Source organism: Ictidomys tridecemlineatus, chromosome 12, assembly GCF_052094955.1.
Source record: "Ictidomys tridecemlineatus isolate mIctTri1 chromosome 12, mIctTri1.hap1, whole genome shotgun sequence".
Lineage (NCBI taxonomy): Eukaryota > Metazoa > Chordata > Mammalia > Rodentia > Sciuridae > Ictidomys > Ictidomys tridecemlineatus.
The window spans coordinates 688,298-695,269 of record NC_135488.1 but is presented as its reverse complement, the minus strand read 5'-3'; the positions used below and the strand labels follow the sequence as shown (position 1 = coordinate 695,269).

Below are 6,972 nucleotides of genomic sequence, written 5' to 3'. Positions count from 1 at the left end.
CAAATCCTTGAACATCATTCTTGTTTGCTCCCAAACTGTGAAGACCTTGCTCTGGTGGAAAACCAAACCCTGCCCACCTCAGACAACAATCTGTGAGCTGGGACAGGATTCTTGTCCTCTTGGGCCTCACCTGAATTCTTTTAAAAAATGAGATAATTCCAGGTGAATTGAAATGTGAGATTAAATAACCAATTTATTTTTTTCTCGTCCTGAGGATTGAACCCAGGAGTACTTAACCACTGACCCACATCCCTAGCCCTATTTATTTATTTGTTTTTGAGATGGGGGTCTCTCTATAAGTTTCTTAGTGCCTTACTAAGTTGATAAGAATGGCCTTGAACTTGAGACCCTCCTACTTCACCCTCTGGAATCAGTGGAATGAGAGGCTTGTACCACTGCATCCAGCTCATCTATGTTTTCTGATTGAATTAATAATGGCCTATAAATGTTAGCTCTGATTCTGTCAGTCTCAGACCCTTTCTGCCTAAAGTGGGTGGCATTAATGTCCCCTTATCTTTGCCTTAATGAATCAAAGGAAGCTGCAAATGCTAGGAAGGGTGCCCAGCACCAGGCCACAGACCTGGAGCCATGCTCTGCACACCATATGACCTAGAAGGTGTGAGGGTAGAAGAGCTGGCTTTGCTGAGATGAGAGTGGTCTGGCCCTGCATGCTCCCTGCTCAGACTCAAAATCCTCTAGAAGGAGCATCCCTCATTTTACAAGGGTCTGCTGCCATTAAAGCTGGAAGTACAGAGTCAATTTCTCATGGTGGGGTCATGGGTGTGGATGCTCCCTCAGACCCCTTTTTCATGGACAGGAGCATGTGCCTACTACATGTGAAGCTTCCAGGTACCAACATGGACATATCCCTGCTCATTGACAGCCAGCTGGCACTCACAGGGCAGGTGCAAGGCTCAAAGTTGAGCTGGGCCAAACTCAGGTGGAGGACTGGGCCTGCTTTGGGATTTGTCCCCAGGTCTGGTGCTTCCCAGGCCTGGTCCTGTGTCACCAGAGCAGCCTGTTAACAGCATGGAAGTGCTTCATGTTGCTGATCCCATCTCACAAAAAAATGAGGAGAGCAAGTCCCTTCCCTGCACACTCTGCTCTGAACACCCCCTCCCTGCACCCCTCCCTTAATACCCTCCCTGCACACCTCCTCCCTGCACATTCTGCTCTGCACATCCCATTCTGCACACCCTCTCCCTGTACACTCCGCCCTGCACACCCCATCACTGCCGAGCATGTCTTCGACCACAAATGCAAGTGGAGGCATCTCAGGGTCTGTTGCCTCTGGTTCCCAGGAATGAGTCTGCTTGTCATCTTGAGGACAGAGGATGTACTGCAAGGTCAGGGTGGCAGGGGAATGTTGGGTAAATTTCCAGAGTTCCAGTGTCCCTCATGGAGGAAGGCTTCTTGCCTTGGAAACTGACATAAATTTCCTGACAACACTGGTTTTGTTTTAGAGATTGGTGGATTTATTTTATAATTCTATCTTCTGCTAGATAGAGAACAAGAAAGTTTGTTGGATAGTATTTCTATCATCTCTTGTGCCTGGCAATGTGTGTTTGTGGAAGCTTATGGGCTTGTCTTCTTGAGTTCTGACTTAGAGGGACTCAGACTTTGGCTGAGAGTCTCACCAGTTAATGGAATGATGGCCAGCATCTCATTGGGGTTTTTTTCCTCCTGCTAAGGAGGAAAGCTTAAAATCTAAAATAATAAGTGAAGAACAAAAGACAAAGAGTCAGAAATATATTACAAAAGCAGAGCCCCTGATACATCCAGTCTAAACAAGAGCTGGAACTAGACAAAAGAAAAATGGCTCTGGTTTATTTAAGGGAATACATCAAAGGCAGGAATAAAGTTTCAAGGGTGGAATCTTGCTTTGTGATGTCTTGCAGTCAGCATGTTGATTGGCATTTTGGTAGGTCACACCCATTTCAGGTGCTATTTGGAACATGGCAGAGTTGGATATACTTCACACTGTCCCTAGCATTTGACCAAATAAAATGTGTCTGGTCATTCCCAGACACCAGATGTTTCTGTTCACTAGGCTTTGATGTGCAGTGACCAACCCACAACCCATGGACGGCTCATGAATACCAGTATGTCTGACTTTGTTAAAGTCAGGGGTGTTGTAACTTGCTTATGTTTCCTGCTATGTCAGCTGTAGTTTTTCTCAATGAGATTTAACATAGAAGTGTTTTTAAAGTAGATTTAACATAGAAGTATTTTTAAAGTAAAATAATATGACTTTCATATTATTACAGCTTGGCTCAGAATGAGGTTTGGACTTGGAAATGTGTGTTACTGTATCCATTTTTATGGATGAGAAATGTCTGTGTCATTGGTGAGCACCATAGGCAGAACTGCTTGCCTAGTTTGTGACAGAAATTTGCAAGACAGGGCTGGGGTTTTGGCTCAGGGGTAGAACCACAGCACGTGTGGGGAAATCCTCAACACCACATTAAAAAATAAAATAAAGGTATTGTGTCCAACTACAACTAAAACAAAATATTAAGGAAAAAAGAAATTTGCAAGACATGTCAAAGTTCAGAACGATCTCTGTCTCTATATTTCTACACACACACCAAAATAAAAACTAAAGTTATTATTGATGGATGAAGTAAACATGAGGGTTTTGGGCCAAATAATTGGAACACTTACACTGAAAGTGTAAGTTTGCAGAAAGATTATGAATCACACATCTCCTATCAACCTACTGTTTTATTTCTTTGTACAAGAGCAGTTTTCTGTGTAATAGAATCTACTGAAGACTCCCATATTTGTTTAGTGCTTGACAGATTCAAAGAGAATTAGCATACTATTATCTTATTTATCATCATATTTAAAGCAAAATAGGGATGTGATTTTATTTTTCAAGTTTTAGATTACTTCGTTTCAGTTGGATAAAATCAGGCCAAGGAGTATAGTTCCCTAATTTACTTTATTCCTTGTTTCTGTCTTTTGTTGTAGAAATTTAACTTGTGTAACAATATATTTAGCATACATAAAAAGAGAAAAATTAGTGCCATAGGTAAACAAAGTATGCATCAGACAGTATGTTAGGTATTCACAATGGTATTAGTATCAGTCACAAACAAAAAATGAAATCCTGTAATTTTCAGCAAAATAGATGGATCTGGATGATGTAATGCTAAAAGATGAAAGACAGACACAGAAGAAAATGTACCACAAGCTACTATCTATTATATATGGCAGGTAAAATAAAATTAATGTGAAAGCAGAATATTGACTCTGGCCACGAAGGATTCTGGGCATCAAGAGTGGAAGAAGTGGGGAATTGAATATTATCAGTACATGTGCATGCATATATGAAAATATCACACCAAATTTCATTACTATGTATAGTGAATATGTCAGAATAAAATCCATCATCACACATATTTATTGATTCTGCAGTAAGAATACCTAAAATTCTACTCTTTGGAATTTCTAGTATATGATGCAAGGATTATTAACTAATTTTCTCTAATAACCACTGTTCTCTATACATGCAAATGTTTTTGCCCAGATTACACACATAGAGTACGCAATAGATTTCTTTCTGTGTCTGGATCATTTCCCTTACCATGAAGTCTCCAGCTTCAGCCATTTATTTATTTTTTTAACAGCTTTGTGTAGTTTTGTTAACCATTCAAGTTCAGTAGCATCTATAATGATTTGCACAGAACAGGGATTGAAAAGTAAACAGATATTCAGCATCTAAGAGTTTGAAAGAAGCCACTACATACTCTTCATAAAGATGTTTTTACAGAGCCAATATGGTACCTGCCATTTACTCAGTACACCAAGTGCACTGAAGTAGAAAATATGCAAAAATAAAAACAGCTACACCAAAAAGACTAACACTTTAGAAACAGATTAAATCACTTTCAGTTTCTCCCCCTTTATCCCCTAAAACAACACCTTATAGTCTGGATCTACATAAGCAGTCCTACATCAGCTTCTAGAATATTTGTGAGTAGGGAAAAAATAAAATGACAATGGCCGGTACAATCTAAGGATATTTAGGAAGGGAAGGAGAGAAAGTCAGTTCTTAGAACAAATTAGTCAGCTTCCGTCTCATCAGCAGGGTCTTTGGATTCTTTGTTCTTCTGTACCTCTTCAATGTGCTTATTTCTCTCACTAATGCTCCAGTATGGCAGCCATTTGTGCATCTCAGTTCTCTTTGTTAGTCAGTTTCTCTTCCTCCATTTTATTGAGGTTGTTGTTTTTTTCTATGGCTTTCTGAAGCACTTCTTTCTCATGCTCTTGACCTCAGCTTCACAGGACTTAATCTTTCTTCTACACTTCTAATTTCTTTTGAATTTCCTCCAAGGAAAGATGCTTATTTTTAGAGGGGAAAGGGGTAATCTAGGACAGATTATTTTGACAGAGAGCTTAGAATCAGCTCAAAAGCCTGGCCTGAGTCACATTTCCAGTTCTTTCATCTGAATATCAGAGGCAGCCACGGTGAAAAGAAGATAGGAGACTGGCAGTGTATTCTACACAATCCATAGGTAAGGAGAGCACTGCTGACTCCAAGCCCCCTGGCCACACCCTTATCCATGTTATTTTAAATGGCAACATATTCTTTTCTTTCTGGGGTTTGAACCTAGGGTTGCTTAGCCACTTACATGTATCCCCAGTCATTTTTATTTTTACTTAGCACCTTTGCTAAATTGATGATGCTGACCTTGGACTTTTGCCCACTTCCACCTCTAGCATCCTTAGAAGTGACTGGGACAACCCACAAAGCCTTTTTTTTTTTTCAGTGTTTCACTTCTATTATGAATGATACTTTAAACTGTAATATTCAAAAAGTGAGCATGCATCCTGGAACATGAAGTAATTAACTACATGTATTCGATTTTGGCTATGCTCTTATCCACACTCATGGTGAGTGTGGAGAATGACTTAACTTCTAATCTCTGCTTCAGATCAGTGAGTGGCCAAAAGCAGGATTCCCTTTGGACCCTGAAATCATTCTGCCATGTCCTAAGCCACTTTGGTCTGCTGGAGTCCAGTCCCTCCTTCAGCTGCCTGTATGGAGTGAGGATGTAGATTTGGACCCACAGTTGCTGAACAGTGATGGGTTACAATCTGGCAGGTCAGGAGCCCTGCCTCTTCTCCTGGCATCTCTCACCAAGTGCCCCAGGAAGAGGCTTTCAGAGCAATCCTTAGCCTTCCTCCCAGGCTTTGTACATATAATCAGCCACCTGATTCTTCTTCTTTAGAATGGGCCCCAAAATCTATTCTCTCTAGCCCCAGGGAATAAGATAGAGAGTAAAATGGTCAGGCTGTCAGGATAACGGCCCCCCCGATTTAAGTTTTGTTGCTATTGTTGTTTGTTTGTTTGTTTGTTTTGTTTTGTTTCTTTTCCCCCTAATGCAAAAAAAAAAAAAAAACCCAAACCAAACCAAACCAAACCAAACCAAACCAAACCAAAACAAAAACACCACCACTCCATGAAGTCAGCCTATAGAAGCAGTCCAAATATTAACAGCCAAGCCTCTATCCCAGAGCAAGGGAAAAATGAAAGTAGGGGCAGATTCAAATGGAGGTTATAGGTAAGTTCAAACTAAAAGGGCACAACCAATAGCCTTGATGCTTTTCCAATACCTGTTTAACACAGAGTTTAACCAACAGCCATGGTAATTTTACAATATGTATCTGTTTAGCACAGATTCTGATCAGTTTCCCTACCCAGAAGGGACATAAGCCCCTAGATTAGTACATGTAAGTGGAAACCTACTGCCAGATTCCCTTCAGCCCTGCAAGACTTCTCTTTTTCTTTTCACTGAATAAATCCTACTCCTTTCACTCTTGCCTTCCATTATTATCCAAGGATCTCCTTCATATTCGTGAGAAAAGAAGACCCCAGAAAGAAATTGGCAGTCAGCTGCTAGGGCCCACAATTAAGAGCTGGAATGTGCCACTCCACTTAAAGGAATCCCCATATCTATCACAACCCTGTCGTCAAATTGGTCTAGAAAGAAACACAGACGAATGAGTCCATCACGCAGCCTCTCTGGACAAGGACGCCTCCTTCACTGACTACACAGAGAGGCCCAACCCATCCTTGCCACAGGTACCTTCACTGCCTCATTGATCACTTGGACTTTGTGCAATGGGCAGAACTTTGGAATCAGATTTCTGAAGAAGGCCAGTGGTTCAGTGGTGCTCCAGGGCTCACAGGAACCTGCGGGGTCAGGGGGCGTGTCAGAGAAGCGCAGATGGAGAAAGACAAGAGCCAAACTGGGGGCGGCTGAGTGATCAGCCATATCCTTCCCATATGCACCTGGGAAGGAATATCTCCAAACTGCACAAACCGCTGTTCCCAGCGCCCCTCACCCCGGGAAGGTCCAGGCTGTTCCTCTCAGGCCCCACTGGGGCTGGGAACGTGGAGTCCCAGTCCGCTCCACCACACAGGAGTGCACGTGCAGCAGCTCTGGGGTCAGTGACCAAGCTCAACCCAGCACAGCCTGCTAAGGGCAAGAGGTCACGGAGAGCAGGGTGGTCCGGCGTGTTCCTGACCTTCTCCAATCTGCCAGGAGGAGCTTTTGGCGCGCTAGGCTACGTGGGTGCAGCGGGCTATTGCCTAGCAATCCACGCGAGCCCAGCACCAACGCGCGGTCCGCGGTGGACGCGGATGCGCGCAGCCTCTCCCATGAGACGCCATCAATAGGCGCCATCATCAACTGCTAGGTACTTCGCGGTCCAAGGTCCCCAGAAAAAGTCGCCCACCTTGCCATTGCTCCAAGGCCCTGCGCGCACGCTTTCTACGTCACGGGGCGGGGCCTCGGGTTCGCCACAAGGCAGGGGCTGAGCGCGGAACAGACGGAGGTCGGTAGCAGCGCGGGTGTCGCGGGCTTGGTCCGTTCTCACAGCAGCAGCTGGACGGCATCCCTCGGGGTGAGAGTGCTGGCGTCAAATACCAGCAGCTTTCGGGGTAAAACCGAGCTCAGTGAC

At 43.4% G+C, this 6,972-nt stretch overlaps 1 pseudogene; it reads right to left on the bottom strand.

Annotated features, from left to right (window-relative positions):
* Window positions 1-2,925: 2,925 nt before the first annotated feature.
* Window positions 2,926-6,284, bottom strand: LOC101974981 (stathmin pseudogene; annotated as a pseudogene).
* Between the last annotated feature and the right edge of the window lie 688 nt (window positions 6,285-6,972).